This window comes from Salmo trutta, chromosome 21, assembly GCF_901001165.1.
Source record: "Salmo trutta chromosome 21, fSalTru1.1, whole genome shotgun sequence".
Classification (NCBI taxonomy): domain Eukaryota; kingdom Metazoa; phylum Chordata; class Actinopteri; order Salmoniformes; family Salmonidae; genus Salmo; species Salmo trutta.
In genome coordinates, this window is record NC_042977.1 from 37419963 (window position 1) to 37445321 (window position 25359).

Genomic DNA, 25359 nt, shown 5'->3' on the forward strand with positions numbered 1-25359 from the left:
GGACAAACCATTCACAGAGACAAACTGATATCTTTCCGACAGATAAGATCTAAACCAGGCCAGAACTTGTCCATGTAGACCAATTTGGCTTTCCAATCTCTCCAAAAGAATGTGGTGATCGATGGTATCAAAAGCGGCACTAAGATCTAGGAGCACGAGGACAGATGCAGAGCCTCGGTCTGACGTCATTAAAAGGTCATTTACCACCTTCACAAGTGCAGTCTCAGTGCTATGATGGGGTCTAAAACCAGACTGAAGCGTTTCGTATACATTGTTTGTCTTCAGGAAGGCAGTGAGTTGCTGTGCAACAGCTTTTTCTAAAATTTTTGAGAGGAATGGAAGATTCGATATAGGCCGATAGTTTTTTATAATTTCTGGGTCAAGATTCGGCTTTTTCAAGAGAGGCTTTATTACTGCCACTTTTAGTGAGCTTGGTACACATCCGGTGGATAGAGAGCCGTTTATTATGTTCAACATAGGAGGGCCAAGCACAGGAAGCAGCTCTTTCAGTAGTTTAGTTGGAATAGGGTCCAGTATGCAGCTTGAGGGTTTGGAGGCCATGATTATTTTCATCATTGTGTCAAGAGATATAGTACTAAAACACTTTAGTATCTCCCTTGAGCCAAGGTCCTGTGCAGACTCAGGACAATGGAGCTTTGGAGGAATACCTAGATTTAAAGAGGAGTCCGTAATTTGCTTTCTAATGATCATGATCTTTTCCTCAAAGAAGTTCATAAATGTATTACTGCTGAAGTGAAAGCCATCCTCCAATTGCGAATGCTGCTTTTTAGTTAGCTTTGCGACAGTATCAAAAAGAAATTTCGGATTGTTCTTATTTTCCTCAATTAAGTTGGAAAAATAGGATGATCGAGCAGCAGTGAGGGCTCTTCGATACTGCACGGTACTGTCTTTCCAAGCTAGTCGGAAGACTTCCAGTTTGGTGTGGCGCCATTTCCGTTCCAATTTTCTGGAAGCTTGCTTCAGTGCTCGTGTATTTTCTGTATACCAGGGAGCTAGTTTCTTATGACAGATGTTTTTAATTTTTAGGGGTGCAACTGCATCTAGGGTATTGCGCAAGGTTAAATTGAGTTCCTCGGTTAGGTGGTTAACTGATTTTTGTCTTCTGACGTCCTTGGGTAGGCAGAGGGAGTCTGGAAGGGCATCAAGGAATCTTTGGGTTGTCTGAGAATTTATAGCACGACTTTTAATGCTCCTTGGTTGGGGTCTGAGCAGATTATTTGTTGCAATTGTAAACGCAATAAAATGGTGGTCCGATAATCCAACATTTATTCCATGGGACAAAACTAGGTCCAGAGTATGACTGTGGCAGTGAGTAGGTCCAGAGACATGTTGGACAAAACCCACTGAGTCGATGATGGCTCCGAAAGCCTTTTGGAGTGGGTCTGTGGACTTTTCCATGTGAATGTTAAAGTCACCAAAAATTTGAATATTATCTGGTATGACTACAAGATCCGATAGGAATTCAGGGAACTCAGTGAGGAACACTGCATATGGCCCAGGAGGCCTGTAAACAGTAGCTATAAAAAGTGAGTGAGTAGGCTGCATAGATTTCATGACTAGAAGCTCAAAAGACGAAAACGTCATTGTTTTTTTTTTTGTAAATTGAAATTTGCTATCGTAGACGTTAGCAACACCTCCGCCTTTGCTGGATGCACGGGGGGTATGGTCACTAGTGTAACCAGGGGGTGAGGCCTCATTTAACACAGTAAATTCATCAGGCTTAAGCCATGTTTCAGTCAGGCCAATCACATCAAGATTATGATCAGTGATTAGTTCATTGACTATAACTGCCTTGGAAGTGAGGGATCTAACATTAAGTAACCCAATTTTGAGATGTGAAGTATCACAATCTCTTTCAATAATGGCAGGAATGGAGGAGGTCTTTATACTAGTGAGATTACTAAAGCGAACACCGCCATTTTTAATTTTGCCCAACCTAGATCGAGGCACGGACACGGTCTCAATGGGGAAAGCTGAGCTGACTACGCTGACTGTGCTAATGGCAGACTCCACTAAGCTGGCAGGCTGGCTAACAGCCTGCTGCCTGGCCTGCACCCTATTTCATTCTGGAGCTAGAGGAGTTAGAGCCCTGTCTATGTTCGTAGATAAGATGAGAGCACCCCTCCAGCTAGGATGGAGTCCGTCACTCCTCAACAGGCCAGGCTTGGTCCTGTTTGTGGGTGAGTCCCAGAAAGAGGGCCAGTTATCTACAAATTCTATCTTTTGGGAGGGGCAGAACACCGTTTTCATCCAGCGATTGAGTTGTGAGACTCTGCTGTAGAGCTCATCACTCCCCCTAACTGGGAGGGGGCCAGAGACAATTACTCGATGCCGACACATCTTTCTAGCTGATTTACACGCTGAAGCTATGTTGCGCTTGGTGACCTCTGACTGTTTCATCCTAACATCGTTGGTGCCGACGTGGATAACAATATCTCTACACTCTCTACACTCGCCAGTTTTAGCTTTAGCCAGCACCGTCTTTAGATTAGCCTTAACGTCGGTAGCCCTGCCCCCTGGTAAACAGTGTATGATCGCTGGATGATTCGTTTTAAGTCTAATACTGCGGGTAATGGAGTCGCCAATGACTAGGGTTTTCAATTTGTCAGAGCTAATGGTGGGAGCCGTCGGCGTCTCAGACCCCACAGCGGGAGGAGTAGAGACCAGCGAAGGCTCGGCCTCCGACTCCGACTCACTTAATGGGGAGAACCGGTTGAAAGTTTCTGTCGGCTGAATAAGCGACACCGGTTGAGCATTCCTACAGCGTTTCCCTCCAGAAGCCATGAGAAAGTTGTCCGGCTGCGGGGACCGTGCGAGGGGGTTTATACTAACGTTACTATCTGTACTTGCTGGTGGCACAGACGCTGTTTTATCCTTTCCTACACTGAAATTACCCTTGCCTAACGATTGCGTCTGAAGCTGGGCTTGCAGCACAGCTATCCTTGCCGTAAGGCGATCGTTCTCCTGTATATTATAAGTACAACGACTGCAATTAGAAGGCATCATGTTAATGTAACTTAGCTTCGGCTGTTTGAAGTCCTGACGAACCATGTCCAGATAAAACCTCCGGGGTAAGAAAGTTGAATGAAAAAAGTTGAGTGAGGGTAAAAAGTAAAAAATATACGGTAATGAAAAAGTAAAAACCGTTAGGTAGCAAAGTAAGATCGGCAACAAAAACGCACAGCAGCGTAAACAAGTCTGCCAGTTAGTGTAGTCTGGTTGATGTATTTCTATGTTAGGTTGATTGGGTTTGGGACTCTCAATTGGAGGCAGGTGTTTCCTCGTTGCCTCTGATTGAGAGTCCTATATATGGGTAATTGTTTGGTGTAGGTTTTGTGGGAGATTGTTTCTTGTCTAGCATGTATGAGCCTGAGAAGACTGTCGGTATATCGTGAGTTCGTTTTGTTGTTTTTGTGTTCATTTTGATTTAATAAATGTTCAAAATGAACAAACACAGTCCTGCTGCATTTTGGTCCTCCTTCACCGACGATAACCATGACAGAAGCATATATAAGGGTCCCCATCTTGGGTTCTCAGCTGATGGAATGGAGGACTGCTGGTTCCATGTGAACTACAATCCTAAATGCTCTGTTTTAATGTTAATAATCCTAGCTTATGATATGGTTTTGGAAACGCAAATTAACAAGGTTGGATCCTGGCTGCACCCGGCAAAAAAAAATTCTCACTACTTTCTCCAGAGTTATGCTCCATTGGAGGTGTTTGAAGCGGAAATTGGAGGGGAGGAAATGTAGTCTCAATTGGTGGCATTATTCTTGACAATATAGCCGGTTGCAACTTTCCTAAACTGCGTACAGTAAGGCTCAATGTAATTGGAGTCTGAATAAGGATTAGCATGCTTTGTTGACATCTTCATTCATTGCTTTATGGTTACATAAGAAATAGCATTTTCCACCCCTTGCACTCATAGTCATACTTTTGTTAAAGTCTGTAAAAATGTAGCCTATATAGACAATGTTGTGCTGCATGGTCATCATCTCCCTGAGAGTCAAATTATGTTAAAAATATGTATTTTCTGGACATACAATCACATTAACTTTTGGTTCTGGATGAAAGTTGAAAAGACATCTACTCCAGAAGGTTGAAAATACTTTAATTTATAATTGCTCCTATTTGTCACTTGCACTTATCAAAAGCATCAGAACTGGAAGTGGTCATGTTGAAAGCTGAAGAACCAACAGAACACATCAAAAACATTCTCAGTAATGGTTACAGAAACATTTTTGAAAATGAGTGTGGGCACTCGAATGACTGGTTAGGCCAGGAGAAGAAATCTGTGAACCACACTAAGATGGTTTGGTAGAAGGAAGGACACTGAGCTGGTTAGTATCACTCTTGGTGAGTTTAAATGTATTCAGTGTGTGCTGGAATGAAAATCCAAGAAGAAACAATAAATAAAATGCCATAATGCATAAATCAAATCATAAAGATAGTCAATATTCAATAATGGCAAACAATCAGAATTCCTCCTGGTAGTTTCAACATGACGGTTACGCTCGTTGATGGAAGGATCGGACCAAGGTGCAGCGTGGTAGGTGTATATTTTAAATTTATTAAAGGAACACCGAAACAAAACAAATACAAACGAAAACGTAACATTCAGTAGGGCATACAGCACAGTACCAAAAACAAGATCCCACAAACTAAGGTGGGAAAAAGGTTGCCTAAGTATGATCCCCAATCAGAGACAACGATAGACAGCTGCCTCTGATTGGGAACCATACCCGGCAAACAAAGAAATAGAAAAACTAGAATGCCCATGTCACAGTATTCGTCGTCTGAAGAAGATGAATCATCGGACCAAAACGCAGCGTGGTAAGTGTTCATGCTTATTTTAATAACTGAACACTAAAACAAAAATAACAAAGAGAATACTGAAACAGTTCCGTAAGGTGCAAACACTAAACAGAAATTAACTACCCACAAAAACCATGTGGGAAAAGGCTACCTAAGTATGGTTCCCAATCAGAGACAACGATAGACAGCTGTCCCTGATTGAGAACCATACCCGGCCAAAACAAAGAAATACACAAAACATAGAAAAGGGCACATAGAATGCCCACCCTAGTCACACCCTGGCCTAACCAAAATAGAGAACAAAACCCTCACTATGGCCAGGGCGTGACAGCCCACCCAAATCACACCCTGACCTAACCAAATAGAGAAATAAAAAGGCTCTCTAAGGTCAGGGCGTGACAATGGCATAATTTATTCTCATTTCATAACCAAGTCATTTCATAACGTAAGACCGGAAATAATTAGCTCTAATTAACAGAATTCATTCAGAAATAAAATAGATAAGAAAAAATACAAAATTTGGTCCGTCTGGACCACATCTGAACCAATCCTAGATGTGCATGTTTCACAAGTTGACGTGCTTCTACATCTGCATTGCTAGCTGTTTTGGCGTTTTAGGCTGGGTTTCTGTGTAAGAACTTCGTGACATCTGTTACCGGTTTTGTATTTTCAGTGTATATTTTGAGGTTGGACTTTAGCACATACAGCTAGTTAGCACGTAGGGCACACATATTGGTGTCACCTCATCAGTCATTATGTGTTACACCTGTGCTGGTTTCCATCCGTTAGTCTGAAGGTGTTTCACCTGTGTTGGCCCAGTGCTCCAGTTGAGCTTGAGAGACGTTGGGAAGAGCTACACTTTACGTCAGCTGAGCTGAGCTGAGGTGATAGTTCGAGCTAAACCTATACAAGTTTGAAAGAAGCTTGTGTTTTGGTGTTTCCCCCTGTTTGTTGTGCTCCATATTCTTTTTACTCCTTTTTTTGTCCTAAGTTATTGTCGGTTTTTCTTTTACTTTGTCTTTTTGGAGGCAAACCTAGTGGGCATCCATGGTGGGTGTCTTTTAGAACCATTTTTGAACCCCTTTCTGTTTTGTTTGTCTGTCCGGGATTTTCTTTGTTAGATCCCTTTGTTGTGAGAAACATTTTGAGTTTTTCTTGTGGGAATGTAACACATCTGCTGAAGTAAAGGGCTTGATAAGTACATTTGATTTGATGACAGCACAGCAAAGTAGAGTAGACTACAGTACAGTCCAAACATGTTTGAGTCAAATCTGACCAATAATGGACATCTGTAGATGTTGAAACCAAGGCAGGTCCAGAGCAGACCAAAAATCTACGTATGTGGATAATGAAATCAAGCCAGGGCGACTGACAATCAACCACTTTTCTACGTCCATGGAAGTCTACAGTTAGTCGGTACTCAGTGGGCTCTCCATTCATAATTGCATTTATCTTGCTTTCAGACTAATCGACTTGTGGTTCTTTGTGGCACTCTTTTGTGGCACTCTTTGTCCCCACTACATACAATGCTGCAGGCGGTAAGTGATTATTTTATAATTTTTTGGGCCTGTGACTATCAATTTTGTGACTCTGCATAACTTTTTCCCTTTAAATTTGAAGTGCATGGTGTTACCATGATCGTAGTTGTGGTAAGTATTGGTTTTACCCCCTGGTTAGTGTAATTTGTATTCACAAATTGAAGTGATTGCGAAAGCAGTGGATAATAGACGATATAATTGATTTATTAGCGTATTATATGACCCTTATAAAACGATGGTACATTTACACCATGGTATGATTGATTCCATGTTAAGACGACACCACTTGGTCCACCATTGCCAGTGAACATTGCAACGGATCCCGCCAGTCTCCCATCAACATCGTCTCTGCATCGGCAGTGGGCGATGAAACCCTGACTGCCTTCACCTTCACCAAATACGGAGACAACTCTACAATGAAGAATATCAAGAACACTGGCAAAACTGGTGAGGAGAATGGATGGATGCCTTGCCTTCTCAATCCATACACTCAAAGTCCCACTTGAGGATAATGTGTGAACCAAACCAGGAACCCTTATGTGCAAAATGTAACCAATTCCTCTCTTTTTGTTCCTACTCTCTTTCTTTCAGTCAAAGTGGAGTTGACGAGTGGCTGACGAGGCGGGGCCCTGTCTGAGGCCTATGACAGCTTGCCGTTTCACCTCCACTGGGGCAACGGTACCTCAGTACCTGGGTCGGAGCACACAGTGGATGGAACCTGCTACCCCATGGAGGTATGGGAAGGTTCAGCACAACATTGCTGCGTTCCGATTCTCTACCCTTCTCTCTACACCCCCCCCCCCAAAAAAAAATACTCTGACATCCTACTTGGCCATCATCACACTAAAAGGTGAGAGCAGCGATTTGAGTGGTTCTATTATGATCATTAAATCGTTTCTCAAAATAACGTTTGGATTGGGATTCGTTTTCTCTTTCTCTTTCTTTTTCTTGTTACATTTCAGTAGCATTTGATTTTAGTATACATTTCTCTCTCTTCCTCAAGATGACTGTGTGAACATTACTCATCCTATTTCATTGTACCAAATAAATTACTACCGTTAAATTGGGTCACTGTCCACTCCAAATTGCAATGAGGCTGTGGTTTGGACCGTGTTCAAGGACCATTTCAAAGTCAGCCAGGACTTGGTGCATTTCTGCAACAATTTCACAATTAACAGAACACCATTTCTACTTAGCAGGAAAAAAACATGGGCTCCGACATGAAATATAGACTATCATTTTACATTTACATTTTAGTCATTTAGCAGACGCTCTTATCCAGAGCGACTTACAGTAGTGAATGCAAACATTTCATACATTTCATACATTTTTCTCCGTACTGGTCCCTCGTGGGACTATATTCAAATATCCTATAAATGCAGGATACATTCCTTATCCATTCTGCTTTGGAAACATTATAAAAGTAATTATTCCCAAAATTACCCAGAAATATTAACCAACAGGATCTTTCATCTGGGGTGGAACAACAAAAGAGATTGTGATGTATCAATTGGCTCTGCAAAAAGTCATGAACATACAGATCCTGTATCTTAATTTGAGCTAATTTCACACATCAGGACAATAATATTGCAACAGGAAAAATGTATTGTTATCTGGATTATAATTAATGGATGTTTTTTATAGGGGTTACTACATTTTTTGTTATGGAAAATAAAGTACAATTTTTATGTTGAAATTACAAAGCCTTTTTAAACCTCATATTAAAAGTTAGCATTTCCTGCTATGCAGGAAAATTCATGTAACAGGATTGATTTCAGTTTACTTAGCAGCTCAGAGCATAAATATCGTCTGTCCTCGGTTGCAACACTCACTACCAACTTCCAAACTGCGTCTGGAAGCAACGTCAGTGCAATAACTGTTAGTCGGGAGCTTTATGAAATAGGCCGGGCAGCCTAAGGCCACCATGCGCAATGCCAAGTGTCGGCTGGCGTGGTGTAAAGCTTGCCGCCATTAGACTCTGGAGCAGTGGAAACGCATTCCCTGATGTGATGAATCACTCTTCACCGTCTCGCAGTCCAACAGACGAATCTGCCTTTTGCGGATGCCAGGAGTAAAGTTTGGTGCAGGAGGAATAATGGTCTGGGTCTGTTTTTCATGGTTCGGGCTAGGCCCCTTAGATCCAGTGAATGGAAATCTTAACGCTACCACATACAATGACATTGTAGAGTAATCTGTGCTTCCAACTTTGTGACAACAGCTTGGGGAAGGCTCTTTCCTGTTTTAGCATGACAATGTCCTCGTGCACAAAGTGAGGTCTATACAGAAATGGTTTGTCAACATCTGTGCGGGTCAGTCAAGTTATTCCACACAGAGTCCTGAACTCAACCCCATCAAACAACTTTGGGATGAATTGGAACAGACTGCAAGCCAGGCCTAATCGCCCCACATTCGTGCCCGACCTCACTAATGCTCTTGTGGCTGAATGTTCCAACATCGAGTGGAAAGCCTTTTTTATTTTTTACTTTTATTTAACTAGGCAAGTCAGTTAAGAACAAATTCTTATTTTCAATGATGGCCTAGGAACAGTGGGTTAACTGCCTTGCTCAGGGGCAGAATGGCAGATTTTTACCTTGTCAGTTCAGGGATTCAATTTTGCAAACTTTCGGTTACTAGTCCAATGCTCTAACCGTTAGGCTACCTGCCGCTCCACTCTCCTGCCTTCCCTGCTGAGGGTTTAGTGACGGCGAGTAACTCCTCACCTGAAGTGCACTGCCATATCTCCATTAACCCTCAAGCTACCAATATATTTTACATCAATTACCAACAGGGGTCATCTTAACCTCAAGGAGAAACTATTGGAAAGTTTGTTATTTTAACTTATTTATTTTCAAAACATAATTATTTAGGAATGTAATTAATGTAATCTGAAATAAAATGACTATTTTAGCAAAAATTAAAATTACAAAAGCTAATTTACCATTTGATTAAAGTATCATTTAGTAGTTCAGAATTTAAGTAAATATTAATGATGTCATTTGTGACTTGTTTCAGGAAACTAGGCGTATGTCACGCGTCACTTCACAGGAGAGCCATTTGAAGGTAAACTTAAAATAAAAAATAAAACTCTATGCATTGTTTTGGGCAGAAATGCCTTTTGGAACATATGAACTTTCGTGTGCCTTTATAACAAACTTGTATGCCATCTGGTAAATACGAATAAAATTATTAAATTATGAGTCTAGTTGGTTTAGCCACAGAAAAAGACGTCAGCCTTCCCGCTAGCCATGATTGGCTGAGATAATGAGTGGGCTGGACATGCCGAGAGATGAGTTTGGATTGGTCTGCCATGTAGCACGCGTCTGTCTATAACATGAGCTGGTCAGTATATATAGGTAATCCTTTCTAATGTGGATTTTTTGAAAAATATAATGTAGTAGAACTGCATACAGTAAGTGTTGCTCTTCACTTTACTCTCCACTCTTCACTTATGATAACTAAGGAGATGGAGAAAATTCTGGCATTTCATTTCAAATATGCAGACTGAGTCAAAAAGAGACGCCTGTCTCCAGATTATCTTCAAACTAAGGGCAACCATGGCATCCATGACAGAGGGAGAAGCGTCCATCCATGTATATGGTTAAGATTGTCTAGCTATCTACATTTTCAGAAATGACACGTTTCTAATTTTGTCAGTCCTATTCATTTCAAGTTAGTGTACTGTTAGGTAGCTAGCGAACATTAGCTGGCTGGCTCGCTAGCTAACGTTGTGTATGATCTTTGTAATTATATTATTTGTATCTCAGAGCCATTTGCTTTGCTAGTTATAGCCTAATGTTAGCTAGCTAACAATGAACCTGCAGATTCATGCAGTGTAGTAACATGAGTTGGGATAATGGTTCATTGTTTAGCTAGCTACATGTCTAAACGAGCAACATGTCTAGACTCCACTATGCAAGTAACCATTTCAATAGAATGTTCATGATGTCACTGCAACAACTGTCAATAGACGTAGCTGGTAAATTCGCTCTGGCTATCTACTCCGATTTCAGAGCACTCTTTTCTGAGTGTGCCAGAGCGTAGAATAACTGATGAATTTATGAACACAACACCCGTTGAATACGGCTGGTGGGAAAAAAAGCATAATTAAGTTGTTGCCAGCAGCACAGTTGTAGTCTCCTTCACTCTGGATTACATAAACAGCCTAACCAGTTCTGCTAGTGTGAGTAAAATGGTCAGTGAGCTGTGTCTGGAAGTAGCTAGCCAACATTAGCCAGTTAGCTTTGGTGCTTGACTGCTGTTAGTGGCTCTTCCTGTAAAAGTTGTCATACTGAAGCGCACCTTGCGGGCTGCCACATAATTCTATGGCACGTTATTTATGTGTCAGCCACTGTTGCCATTAATGCTAGTTTGACCACTAGAGGGCATCTTTGAGAAGCATCTTACTTTTAATATTGGCTTTACTAGAGAATTTAAGTAAGAACATAGTATATGGGATTGATTTTGTGAAACTTAGCTTAATTAACTTGAATAATATTATGGTGTTTCTATTTCAAGAAAAATGAAACCCTCAGGGTTTCCATAAGGAAAATATGGCGCATTACAACATGACCGGGAGTAGGCTACAGTACTAAGAGCAAAATAATAATTTCCACACCCTAATTGTAGTCTAACCAATACCCAAACGGAGATTTGGTGAAAAAAAGTTGAATTGATTTAACGATACCTGTCCCCATGCTTGTCTCAGAGCAGCGTGAAATGGTGCTGAAATAGTTGACCACACGAGGATAGGCTATTGCTTCAAATCCTATTATAACAATTGTATGACTTTGTGAGTTTCAGTAAGCAACAATTAGTTGCTTTCATTAGCCAACTTTATTCCAATATTTAGGTCATGGTAAGCATTCAGATCACATTAACCATCCCGTTGTTACACACAGAGAGAACAATAGAGTGGCTGATGTCATAAAGCTCCTATTTATCAGAATGTCAGAATTTGTCAGCCATAAAATGAGTAAAAATAAATAATAAAGCTTGCAACACATCTTATTATTCAATATGAACCTTGCATTCTGCAGGCCCAGGCATGGATCAAAGCTGGCGAGACATTCAATGACCTCAAGAGATATGCTGGACCCTATGTCAGAGGTGTTTTTGGGACAACATCATATCTATTGTCCTGCTAATAGCCCTTGTGAAAACATATTTTCAAAAGGCCTCCAGGACCAACAGAGAAGTTACTTTTTCCCCCTTTCAGTTGCCGCTTCCATTTATTCCCATAGTAATTCGTTATGGTTTGCATTGCAAATGAGGGTATAAACTGGGTCAAGACGCCAGCAGAGTAAGCAAACCTTTATTTTACTACATAAAGGCCAAATAAAAAATAAAAGACCAACACTTTTAACAGCACATTACTCAACACTAGTGAGACTCATATGGTAGGCCTATAGTATATGTAAAAATATTTTTTCCATCTCTACATGTAGGTCTCCTAATTTTTAAACCCGATCGAACTTGTTGTAACTAAAATGTAGTTGAAATAAACATCTGCATGTTTGCCTGGCATGGATTGGAAATCCATCTCATTCCTCGTCCTCTTCAACTCCACCTGACTCTCCTCCAATTACGTGCCTCTCTGACAATATTTACATTTAAGGGATTGGAGGATTCTAAATTAATATCCAAGGGGCATTTTTTGTTTGGGAAAATCTGGTCTGTGAGAATATCTAAGAGGCTTTTATATAATTATAATGCAGGGTTAATAATAATAGCTTTGTAAATAAGGATGCATTTTGAAAGGAAAATGACATGCGCAAGAGACGGTGGTATATATTTTATTTAACCAATTTTGGTCTTTATTGCAGGTCCGACAGACAAGTTCCTTATTTTTTTTTACTGAAATTGCAACCAACTTCCTATGGCTTGTTTAACCTGTTAGGGTATAGGGGGCAGTATTTTCACGGCTGGATAAAAAAATGTGCCCGATTTAATCTGGATACTAATCCTACCCAGTAACTACAATATGCATATACTTATTATATATGGATAGAAAACACCCTGAAGTTTCAAAAACTGTTTGAATGGTGTCTGTGAGTATAACAGAACTCATTTGGCAGGCAAAACCCTGAGACAGATTCTGACAGGAAGTGGATACCTGATGTGTTGAATTGACTTTAAGCCTATACCATTGAAAAACAAAGGGGGTGAGGAATGTTTTGGCACTTCCTATTGCTTCCACAAGATGTCCCCAGCCTTTACAAAGTGTTTTGAGTCTTCTACAGTGAGATCTGACTGAAGAAGAGCGTTGGAACGGCGATGGCCCATTAGACACCTGGCGCCCGATTTGATGGTGGGTACTCTCATTCCGAAACGTTTTAAAAGAGAACCCAATGGTCCGCCTTGAATTTTATTCATGTTCTGGTTAAAAAAGGCCCTAATGATTTATGCGATACAACGTTTGACATGTTTGAACGAACGAAAATATATTTTTTCCGTTCTTGAAGTGAAGTGAAGTCCGGCTGGCTTAGATCATGTGCTACAACACGGAGGTTTTTGGACATAAATGATGAGCTTTTTTGAACAAAACTACATTCGTTATGGACCTGGGATTCTTTGGAAGTGACATCTGATGAAGAGAATCAAAGGTAATGGATTATTTACATAGTATTTTCGATTTTAGATCTCTCCAACATGGCGGTTAGTCTGTATCGCAATGCGTATTTTTCTGGCGCAGTGCTCAGATTATTGCAAAGTGTGATTTCCCAGTAAGGTTAATTTTAAATCTGGCAAGTCCATTGCGTTCAAGAGATGTAAATCTATAATTCTTTGAATGACAATATAATATTTTACCAATGTTTTCTAATATTAATTAATTCTTTTGTTGTCATGACTTGACTGCCGGTATTGGAGAGAAACGATTTCCTGAACATCAACGCCATAGTAAAATGCTGTTTTTAGATATAAATATGAACTTGATAGAACTAAAAATGCATGCATTGTCTAACATAATGTCCTAGGAGTGTCATCTGATGGAGATTGTAAAAGGTTAGTGCATAATTTTAGCTGATTTTATGGTTTTGGTGACGCCTGTCTTTGAATCGACAATACACTACACACAGCTATTGTCAATGTACTCTCCTAACATAACCTAACTTTATGCTTTCCCCGTAAAACCTTTTTGAAATCGGTAAACGTGGTTAGATTAAGAAGATGTTTATCTTTCAAAGGCTGTAAGTTAGTTGTATGTTTGAGAAATTGGAATTTTGACATTTATTTGGTTTCAAATTTGCCGCTCTTGAAATGCACCTGCTGTTGATAGGGTGCGCCACGGGTGGCACGCTAACGTCCCACATAGCCCCAAGAAGTAAAAAAAAAACTAATTTTGGAGATGATTTCGTTTCAAATAACCGAAACTGAGCGATTGTAATCTGAATAAAGTGAAAAAGGCCATTCTTGAACATGGGGTGAGACATTCTTACTAATTTGTAAATAAAGCCAGTTTGTTATTTAGAATGATTTATTTCTTTTTTTAGAGGGAGAGAAACAAACAGCCCACCGTGCCTATTTAAAAAAAAAATTGTCAGTCCACGTGTCAAGTGAAATTCCTCCATTGTATTTACCCAAGTTGTCTCTTAACTCCAGGACCACCGACAGTTTTTGTTGTTGTTGCCTGATGCAGGACTCTAGTGCTAGAGGAGAGACTCTCAGACTGAAAACGCCTCCATTAATTGCCACAGTTTATAATAGATCAGTGTTCCAACTCACCCTTGTGATATCAGTGTTCTAACTCCCCCTTGTGATAGTGGGGTGCAATGACAGAATGCCACCATCTACCACTAACGGTCGCGGCATAAACTTGTAACTTTTAAAGGAAGAACCACTGTAAAAGACTGTTTAGCTAGTATGAGAATATTTTGAGATAAATGCATAATGCAGAGGATGAGAGGGCAACTACCCTTTTCCACTTTGACAAAAGGAACACCTACGTGAGATTCTGTTCATAAACTACAGCTTAGAGTTCAACACAGTGCCTTCCAAGCTCATCACTAAGCTAATTGTCATGACTGTCCTGATCAGGTCAGGTTACAGGAGACCACAACCCTACAGATTATCTCTCACCCCCAACAGAGGAGGAGAGATCTAGGGGTCTGAAGATGTGGGGGTTTTATGACCCCTCACGACCATGATAAATCTTAGACCACAGACAAAATTCCTTTGTCCTCTCACTATGGAGAACCAGCCTCAGAACATTAAACATGCAATAAAGGAACTTTGGAACAATGGTTTCCATCAGCCACAATGGTGGTCATGACGATACATTTTCATATTCCATCTATGTAATTTTTGTTTTGTTATTAAAGGTTAGATGACGTTATTACGAAAACATTAACTTTAAGAGTTTTCCCAGTATATGCCTGATGTTTATACATTGTACGTTCTGTGGAAAATGTCCAAATAAAAAATAATGTTTTGGTAAAGATGAAATATGAAGTTAGTTGTCTAAAATTGGATTTGAGTAAAATCAAGACCTTGCCTCTTAACTTGGTACGCCCAGAGAACTGCCCTAAAGGCGGTTATGCCCACTTCTGACCCGAGGGTATAAGACATGAGAGTTAAGAATGAACAGATTAGACTAAGTGACCCAAGCTGCTGCCGAGGTCTAAAAAGTCAACGAACCCTAAAATGCAACACAAGGTTGAAGACAAAGAAATATTTTTTCTACCCAAGCTACGGATGAGTAGCTGTGTCTAAGCGGGTGAACTCAAGCCGGAACACCTGGCCTACACTCCCCATCGAATCGTGGTATCTACGCTGTTCCATTCTTACGCTGTGAGCTCTGAGCTACAGAGCTGACTGTCCTCAGAAGACCCCTATCAGAGCAATGGCGAGGAATCAGACCACTAACCTAAAAGAACACTGACATCGTGAGGACAACCAGAGAGGTTGCACCGGAGAAGTGCGTCATTGAGAAGCCTAAATGACCCACGCGGAGCTTCCCATCTGAGACCTTCAACACGTAATTACATCATTATATTCTGACCCATAAGAGCGGCAGTTCGGGGCAAAGCTAGGGTTAAAATAAGCATAGCTGACGAATGCACCCAAATGTATATTTCTCTTGTGTACTTTCTCTTTTTCTCTCTCTTTTAAATCCCCATTTTGGGTAACACACGCCATAGTGTGTTGGCCCGTTATACTAAGTCCTAATCAATAGCCTAGACTGTGTTTTGTGTATGTCTATCTTTTATCATCATTTTAGCTTTCTGGTAAATAAATAATCAACTAAGATTGGTGTGGTACGAACTCATTGGTGGGACCCGGGTCCGTGCAGATTCCCGGATTATGCGGTGTTCAGAATGAGACTTTAGAGGAAATTAATTAATTAGCGACTGTTGTAAAATCGATATTCTGATATTCTTTGAGTGAATTTGGGAAATAGAAACTCAATAAAACTAATTTTCCCATGGTGCCCCAGGTTAATGAGTTAATAATTGCTTGATTCATTTAATCACGCAATTAGAAACCTTTAATCGTTCGATGAGCAACAGTCGTCACATTAACTAATACAACGGCATGACACTAATGTCATTGGGACTGAACACCCTCTGCAACTTGATCCTGGACTTCCTGATGGGCCGCCCCCAGGCGGTGAGGTTAGGGACATCGATGGGGCTGTAGTGGAGTGGGTCGAGAGCTTCAAGTTCCTCGGTGTCCACATTGCTAAGGACCAATCATGGTCCAAACACACCAACACAGTCGTGAAGAGGGCATGGAAATGCCTGTTCCCCCCCCCAGGAGGCTGAAAAGATTTGGCATTGGCCCTCAGAACCTCAAAGTTCACCAGCTGCCACATTGAGAGTATCTTGACTGGCTGCATCACCGCTTGCTATGGCAACTGCTCAGCATTCGACCGCAATGCGCTACAGAGGGTAATGCATACAGCCCAGTACATCACTTAGGCCAAACTCCCTGCCACCCAGGATCTCTATACCAGGCAATGTCGGAAGAAGGCCCTAAAAATGGCCAAAGTCTCCAGCCACCTAAGTCATGGACTGTTCTCTCTACTACCGCATGGCAAGCGCTACCGGAGTGCTAAGTGTGGGACTAAAAGGCTTCTGAACAGTTTCTACCCCCAAACCGTAGGACTGCTAATCATTGCAAAGCATTGATGGTGGCATCTGGCAATCCAAAAGCAGTATTCAAAGAGTTGATTGGTACTGTTTAAGTGGAGGAGGCATTCCTCTCGGAGAGAGCCTGATGAAAAGGCTGCTACGAGTAGTGTGGTAAGTCCCATAGACGTGAAACTGAGGGCGTTAGAACTAAAGGCATAGTTGGAGCAACATAAATTAACTTCTTGGGGCTATGTGGGACGTTAGCGTGCCACCCGTGGCGCACCCTATCAACAGCAGGTGCATTTCAAGAGCGGCAAATTTGAAACCAAATAAATGTCAAAATTCCAATTTCTCAAACATACAACTAACTTACAGCCTTTGAAAGATAAACATCTTCTTAATCTAACCACGTTTACCGATTTCAAAAAGGTTTTACGGGGAAAGCATAAAGTTAGGTTATGTTAGGAGAGTACATTGACAATAGCTGTGTGTAGTGTATTGTCGATTCAAAGACAGGCGTCACCAAAACCATAAAATCAGCTAAAATTATGCACTAACCTTTTACAATCTCCATCAGATGACACTCCTAGGACATTATGTTAGACAATGCATGCATTTTTAGTTCTATCAAGTTCATATTTATATCTAAAAACAGCGTTTTACTATGGCGTTGATGTTCAGGAAATCGTTTCCCTCCAATACCGGCAGTCAAGTCATGACAACAAAATAATTAATTAATATTAGAAAACATTGGTAAAATATTATATTGTCATTCAAAGAATTATAGATTTACATCTCTTGAACGCAATGGACTTGCCAGATTTAAAATTAACCTTACTGGGAAATCACACTTTGCAATAATCTGAGCACTGCGCCAGAAAAATACGCATTGCGATACAGACTAACCGCCATGTTGGAGAGATCTAAAATCGAAAATACTATGTAAATAATCCATTACCTTTGATTCTCTTCATCAGATGTCACTTCCAAAGAATCCCAGGTCCATAACGAATGTAGTTTTGTTCAAAAAAGCTCATCATTTATGTCCAAAAACCTCCGTGTTGTAGCACATGATCTAAGCCAGCCGGACTTCACTTCACATCACGAACGCAAAAAATATATTTTCGTTCGTTCAAACATGTCAAACGTTGTATCGTATAAATCATTAGGGCCTTTTTTAACCAGAACATGAATAAAATTCAAGGCGGACCATTGGGTTCTCTTTTAAAACGTTTCGGAATGAGAGTACCCACCATCAACTCGCACGCCAGGTGTCTAATGGGCCATCGCCGTTCCAAAGCTCTTCTTCAGTCAGATCTCACTGTAGAAGACTCAAAACACTTTGTAAAGGCTGGGGACATCTTGTGGAAGCAATAGGAAGTGCCAAAACATTCCTCACCCCCTTTGTTTTTCAATGGTATAGGCTTAAAGTCAATTCAACACATCAGGTATCCACTTCCTGTCAGAATCTGTCTCAGGGTTTTGCCTGCCAAATGAGTTCTGTTATACTCACAGACACCATTCAAACAGTTTTTGAAACTTTAGGGTGTTTTCTATCCATATATAATAAGTATATGCATATTGTAGTTACTGGGTAGGATTAGTAACCAGATTAAATCGGGTACATTTTTTTATCCAGCCGTGAAAATACTGCCCCCTATACCCTAACAGGTTAAAGCTGGAGCAACATAATTAGAGCTTTTGCAGAAGGCTAGAGAACGTGAGGAGAGATAGGAACAACACACATTTGAGTTACAGCACAGGGAAAGACGAGATGAGCGTGCAGACAGACAAGATCAGGAACATGAGCATGCCATTCGATTTAAGAGAGATGGAACTGGAAGCATGACAATTCCAGTCAGGCCATCCTGCACTCTCAACTGAGTTTGATTTTGGTCGGAACAGCCGGATCGTGCCACCTTTCAACGAAAAAGAGGTGGTTGTCTATTTTACTCTGTTTGAGCGGATTGCCACATCCATAAAATGGCCGTGAGAGATTTGGTCACTGCTATTCCAAAGTGTTCTTGTGAGAAAAGCTCTTGACCAGAGCTCAAATTATGACACTGTTAAAGCTGCTATCCTTCGGGTGTATGTGGTAGTCCCAGAAGCATACAGACACAGTTCTGTAAATTACGAAAGACAATCAAAGCCATGTTGAGTTCGCAAGGGAACAAGCATGTATTTTTGTCAGTGGTGTGGTTCTCAAGAGGTCAAGGACCTTGAGGATTTATAGACACCTACTTCTCGAGCAGTTCAAGAATTGATTTCATGAAAGGGTTTCGACATACATTTATGGGCAGAAGGATCTCACTCGTGAGATAGCTGCAGTTCTTCCAGATGAGTTTGTTGACAGATAAAACTACCTTCACAAATAAAGATATCCAGTAGTTCTCTGGATTGCTGTTTGCGTAAAGATAAGTCCCCTCCTGCTACGAGGTTTCAGTCCTTTTCTACAACGCCCATAGATATAATTTTTTTATCCTCCAGTTTGTGATTACTTCCATGAAAGAAGACACATTGTCTCTCAGTTTCCTAAGTTGAAACATAAAAATTACAGCACGAAAAAGCAGATTCTTCTTGTGGGATTACTCTAGCCCATTAAGTCTTTGGTTGGGACTGGGGTATCAGGTATGCATGAACCCTTTGTTTCAGATGGATGCGTGTCTTTGCAGAGTGGCGATGCTTTTAAGCCGGTGAAGATACTGCGAGACACTGGGGCGGCCCAATCCTTCATTTTGGAGTGTGTTTTGCCTTTGTATGACACTTCAGCAACTGGTTACAGTGTGTTAGTACAAGGTGTGGAGATGATGTTTCTTTGTATTATGTGGAACTCTAGTCCTTCTTCTGGCCTGGTCTGAAACAGGATGTTGTGGTTTACTGTAAGTCCTGTCGAGTTTGCCAGTGGATGAACCAAGCTATGCTGGTTCCACCGTTGCAGCCTATTATTGCTTTTGATTAACCTTTCAGCAGGGTTCTGGTAGACTGTGTTGGTCCTTTGTCCAAAGCAAAGAGTAGTAATCAGTTTCTCTTGACCATTATGTGTGCTGCCACTCGTTTCCCTGAGGCCATTCCACTGAGGAAGAAGTTTAACTAATGTCTAATTATGGGGTCTTTGTTAAACAAAAGTGTCACAACACATAGAGGTATATTTATCAATCAGGGCATTTGAAGCCAAGCAGAGATCTTCATGCCTTCTGCCAAACCTCGTCTGATATCGCAAAGATTTGTACTGTCCCTCTGGGGATTTAGATAATTAAACTGTATTTTAGGGACTGCAGGTTACCGACATGGAGCTGTTTTTAAGCAACATTAGTCTGTTCGATTACAGCCTAATGCTGTTTTGTGGGGTTTGTATGGAGTCTCTTACAGAACATCTGATAATTTAGTTGCCTGAGTACTTCAGTCTGATAGACTGTGTAGTTTAGAGTAACAGTGCCTCTCTTGTCCAGATGACTATAGAGGTGGCATTCTGGACATTTAAGGCCTTGTTTCTCAGAGCAGGTAAGTTATTACTGACAGGGGATATAGGCCTCTAGCTGGGATAGGCATTTACACACAGTCTGTAGTATGTATCCACAGCTGGGTCAATAGGTCCAGGTGGAATGAACTTAGAACTTTTCGTGGGGACAGAGGGGTTGCAATCTCTAAAGAACCATTTGAGATGCACAGTGTGTATGAATTAGGAATATTTAAACAAATTCTAGTTTTGTGTCCTGATTCAGGCTGATTTTCTCCTATATGTATTATATTGTATATATTTTCTGGTCACCTACTTGTTTTCTTTCTCCCATCAAATCTAAAGAATTAGCCAAATAGACACGAAGAAAATCCACACACTGGGGCGGCTTCATCTCAAAGTACTTTTCAATTTTAGGCTTTTCAAATATTCCATTCTCCTGTTTCTTGTTTATAATATGTCTATATTCCCACTAATATTCCTTTGTGATCAAACTTTGACATGTATAATATTCTGTCTCTATAATAATAACAGTAATATTGAATATGTAGAGCGCATTTCCCATGCTCAATGCACGTGAAACTCGTTTCTTACTTCTGTCCTCAAATCCTTTGACGGTGTCATGGATTCCCCCGTTACTGCTGCTCATTCTGTGCACCAGTTCCGGAGGTCTACGTCACCGGCCTCTAGGCGTCACTGAACTGTCTCATTATGCACACCTGATTCCAATTCCCCTGATTAGTAATTGTATATATGTGCCCTTTGTTCACCATTGTCTTGTCGGTTATTGTTCCAATGTCCGTTGGTCTGTTGGTACCTGTGCTTTGCTATTTCGGCTTTCGTGCTGCCTGTATTGTGCACTTGTTATTGCGGGTCTTGTCGTGTGTATTGTTGTGCATTTGTTATTACGGGTCTCGTGTAGTATATTGCGGGTCTCGTCCCATGTATTTATTAGAGGTTTTGCATCAAAATAAAGTTATCTTCCAGCAAGACAATAACCCCAAAGAAATGGTTAATTGACCACAAAATAAACATTCTGCTGAGGCCATCTCAGTCTCCGGACTTGAACCCCATTGAAAACCTGTGGTTTGAATTGTAGGGGGCAATCCATAATTGCAGACAAAGGAAATAAAGGATCTTGAAAGATTCTGTATGGAGGAATGGCCTTAGATCCCAATGTGTTCTCCAATGCCAATGTCATGAAACAATTTAGAAAAAGTCTCTGTGACATTATCCTCGCAAGGTGAGGTATTGAAGACACTGGTGCCAATAATTGACCCTTCTGAGAAAAAAAGTATTACTTGTTAAACAAAATCCTTATCTCTGAGCAAATGTATTAGTATAAAATAATATAATTTGTTGCTCAGTTATTTATTTAGTTATTTAGTTATTTATTTTTCAAGTGGGACAATTTCAAACCTGACTGACCATGGAAGCCGCATTCTGTTACAGACAGAAGCCTGTGACATGACAGACCAATCAGGACTCATCTCTCGGCATGTCCAGTCTCTCCATAAGCTCAGCCAATCATTGCTAGCTTGGAAGAATCCTGTCTTTCTCCCTATATAGCTCAGTGCTTTCTCCTTGACTAAACTACGCTCAACATTTTACATTATATTCATATTTACAGATCACATACGAGTTTGTAATTAAGGCACCGGAAAGTGCACATATTCAAGAAGACATTTCAGCCACATAAGAACAAATCTTTAGGAACTAGCGTCAAATGACTAGGATACTATAACCAATCACAATTTGGCTAATTTTCAGGTGTGGCGTTAACTCAAACTGTAATTTGAGCTACACCTTGTTTGTCAACATAAGTAAACTATGAGTATCATCTGAGGTGACCCATCTATCTCCTGCCTTTATCTACATGCCAATCACTGATATTAGTATTTTATCTGCTCCTTGATCTCCTGCGCATTATCTGGCTTTATGGTCACGAGTCTCCCTTGCATACTGTACTCCACCTGCATACCCTTCAGTGGAAAACACACGCAATAGAGATTCATTGCTCGCACAGGTGTCTGTTCATGTGTTCTCCCACTGGGCATATACATTTACATTTACATTTAAGTCATTTAGCAGACGCTCTTATCCAGAGCGACTTACAAATTGGTGCATTCACCTTATGATATCCAGTGGAACAACCACTTTACAATAGTGCATCTAAATCTTTTGGGGGGGGGGGGTTAGAAGGATTACTTTATCCTATCCCAGGTATTCCTTAAAGAGGTGGGGTTTCAGGTGTCTCCGGAAGGTGGTGATTGACTCCGCTGTCCTGGCGTCGTGAGGGAGCTTGTTCCACCATTGGGGTGCCAGAGCAGCGAACAGTTTTGACTGGGCTGAGCGGGAACTGTGCTTCCTCAGAGGTAGGGAGGCGAGCAGGCCAGAGGTGGATGAACGCAGTGCCCTTGTTTGGGTGTAGGGCCTGATCAGAGCCTGAAGGTACGGAGGTGCCGTTCCCCTCACAGCTCCGTAGGCAAGCACCATGGACTTGTAGCGGATGCGAGCTTCAACTGGAAGCCAGTGGAGAGAGCGGAGGAGCGGGGGGACGTGAGAGAACTTGGGAAGGTTGAACACCAGACGGGCTGCGGCGTTCTGGATGAGTTGTAGGGGTTTAATGGCACAGGCAGGGAGCCCAGCCAACAGCGAGTTGCAGTAATCCAGACGGGAGATGACAAGTGCCTGGACTAGGACCTGCGCCGCTTCCTGTGTGAGGCAGGGTCGTACTCTGCGAATGTTGTAGAGCATGAACCTACAGGATCGGGTCACCGCCTTGATGTTAGTGGAGAACAACAGGGTGTTGTCCAGGGTCACGCCAAGGTTCTTAGCACTCTGGGAGGAGGACACAAGGGAGTTGTCAACCGTGATGGTGAGATCATGGAATGGGCAGTCCTTCCCCGGGAGGAAGATTCACCTAGTACTCAAAAAGACAGCCAAAAGTTAGTTGAATGTCCAATGTCTATCACTATGCTTTCAACCATCTAAAAGCACAACTAAATTCCAATGGAAAAATGTCTGATTTTTGTTTTAGTTGTCCCCCAAATACCTATCACTGCGCTTTCAACCATTTAAAAAAAATGTCACTTGAATTCAATGTCAGATATTTGGTTTATTTATACAACAGACTGTGCTTCATCTAGTAGCAGAACCAAATTACTTGGATTGCATTTGAGATTACATTTAAGTGCATGGTACAAATTATCAATGCCATTTGAGTTTCTGTGCAGATTATTAGAGCAATTGTGAAAATCTCCACAGACTTGCAATGATCTATACATGCTTTCTTGAACATGCACTTATTATATGATTATATAACAAGAAAGTTATAGTTACAGTAACCTCAATGTGGCCATGAATGTGTTACTCATTTTGAGGTTGAATGTTACATAACTTTGACTAAAGCCATAGTGTCACGGGTGTCGTAAAGATTGGACCAAGGTGCAGCGGGAATGTGTACACACATCTTCTTTATTAAATAAAAAGAAGAAAAAACAAAAGAAACACGTATACGAGACAACAAACGACACAACAAACGACACTAAGAGTCCGAACAGGTGCATAGACACTAAACAGGAGACAACAACCCACAATTCCCATTACAAACACACCCCTATACATAGGACCTTCAATCAGAGGCAACAGGAACAGCTGCTTCCAATTGAAGGCCAATCCCAATAAACTAAACATAGAACTAAACAACCTAGATCTAACATAGAAATACACTAACCTAGAACATAACCCAAAAACCCCGGAACACTCTAAACAAACACCCCTCTACATAACACATAGCCCAACAAACCCCGAAACCCTCTAAACAAACAACCCCCTGCCACATACTGACCAAACTACAATAACAAATAACCCCTTTACTGGTCAGGACGTGACACATAGGCTATTTCACAATCTAGCAAGTAGTGTTTCCCCACCTAGAAAGGAATGACCTTTGACTTTCACCTGGAATTCCTGCCAATATTCAGCAACTTCGCACAGCCATTGAAGTGGAGTGGGACAATATTCTACAGGCCACAATCATCAGCCTGACAAACTCTATGCAAAGAAGATGTTGCACTGCATGAGGCAAATGCTGGTCATGACAGATACTGACTGGTTTTCTGATTTACTCCTGCATTTCTGTACTTCCAATCATATGAAATCCATAGATTAGGGCCTAATACATTTATTTCGATTGACCGATTTCCGTATATGAACTGTAACTCAGTAAAATCTTTGAAATTGTTGCGTGTTGTGTTTATTTTTGCTCAGTGCATTTCAAAAGTGATATTGATTTGGTTGTCAACTGAACCAAATATCAACATTTTAAGGTTTATCTTCTGCTTGGATAGTTCCGTCTGTGAAAGTCACCCAGTAAAAACCTACTTGATTTAACTTGTTATGGATAGGGGGCAAAACCTGAGAAGATTCTGTACAGGAAGTACCCTGTCTGACCATTTCTTGGCCTTCTTTGTCATCTCTATCCAAAACAGAGGATCTCTGCTGTAACGTGACACTTTCTAAGGCTCCCATAGGCGCTCAGAAGGCGCCAGAACATTGAATGATGACTCTGCTGTCTCTGGCTGAAAAACAGTAGCGCATTTGGATAGTGGTCGATCTGAGAACAATGAGACGGGTGAGCGCGTGCACGTGAAGAGGCCATTTTACAGTTTCAGTCTTTGAACGAAAACTACGACTCCCGGTCGGAATATTATTGCTATTTTACGAGAAAAATCGCATAAAAATTGATTTTAACCTCTCTAGGGTTGGCGGGACGAAATCGTCCCACCTACGTAACAGCCAGTGGAATCCTGTGGCGCGTTATTCAAATACCTTAGAAATGCTATTACTTCAATTTCTCAAACATATGACTATGACTACAGCATTTTAACCTGTTAGGGCTAGGGGGCAGTATTTACACTGCCGGATAAAAAACGTACCCGATTTAATCTGGATACCACTCCTACCCAGTAACTAGAATATGCATATACTTATTAGATATGGATAGAAAACACCCTAAAGTTTCTAAAACTGTTTGAATGGTGTCTGTGAGTATAACAGAACTCATATGGCAGGCAAAAACCTGAGAGATTCCTTTACAGGAAGTGGCCTGTCTGACCATTTATTGGCTTTCTTTGACATCTCTTCCCAAAACAAAGGATCTCTGCGGTAACGTGACACTTCCCACGGCTCCCATAGGCTCTCAGAGCACGGGAAAAAACAGAATGTCGTCATTGCAGCCCCAGGCTGAAGCACATTATCGCCTTTGTCAAGTGGCCGATCAGAGGACAAAGGGCTTAGGCTCGTGCACTGGCCGCCCCCGTCTTTCTTTTTTTCCCTCTATGAACCGAAACGCAGATTCCCGGTCGGAATATTATCGCTTTTTTACAAGATAAATTGCATAAAAATTGATTTTAAACAGCGGTTGACATGCTTCGAAGTACGGTAATGGAATATT

At 41.2% G+C, this 25359-nt stretch overlaps 1 pseudogene; it reads left to right on the forward strand.

The window, feature by feature from the left end:
* Positions 1–4826: 4826 nt before the first annotated feature.
* Positions 4827–7655, forward strand: LOC115156449 (carbonic anhydrase 4-like; annotated as a pseudogene).
* The last annotated feature ends 17704 nt before the right edge of the window (positions 7656–25359 follow it).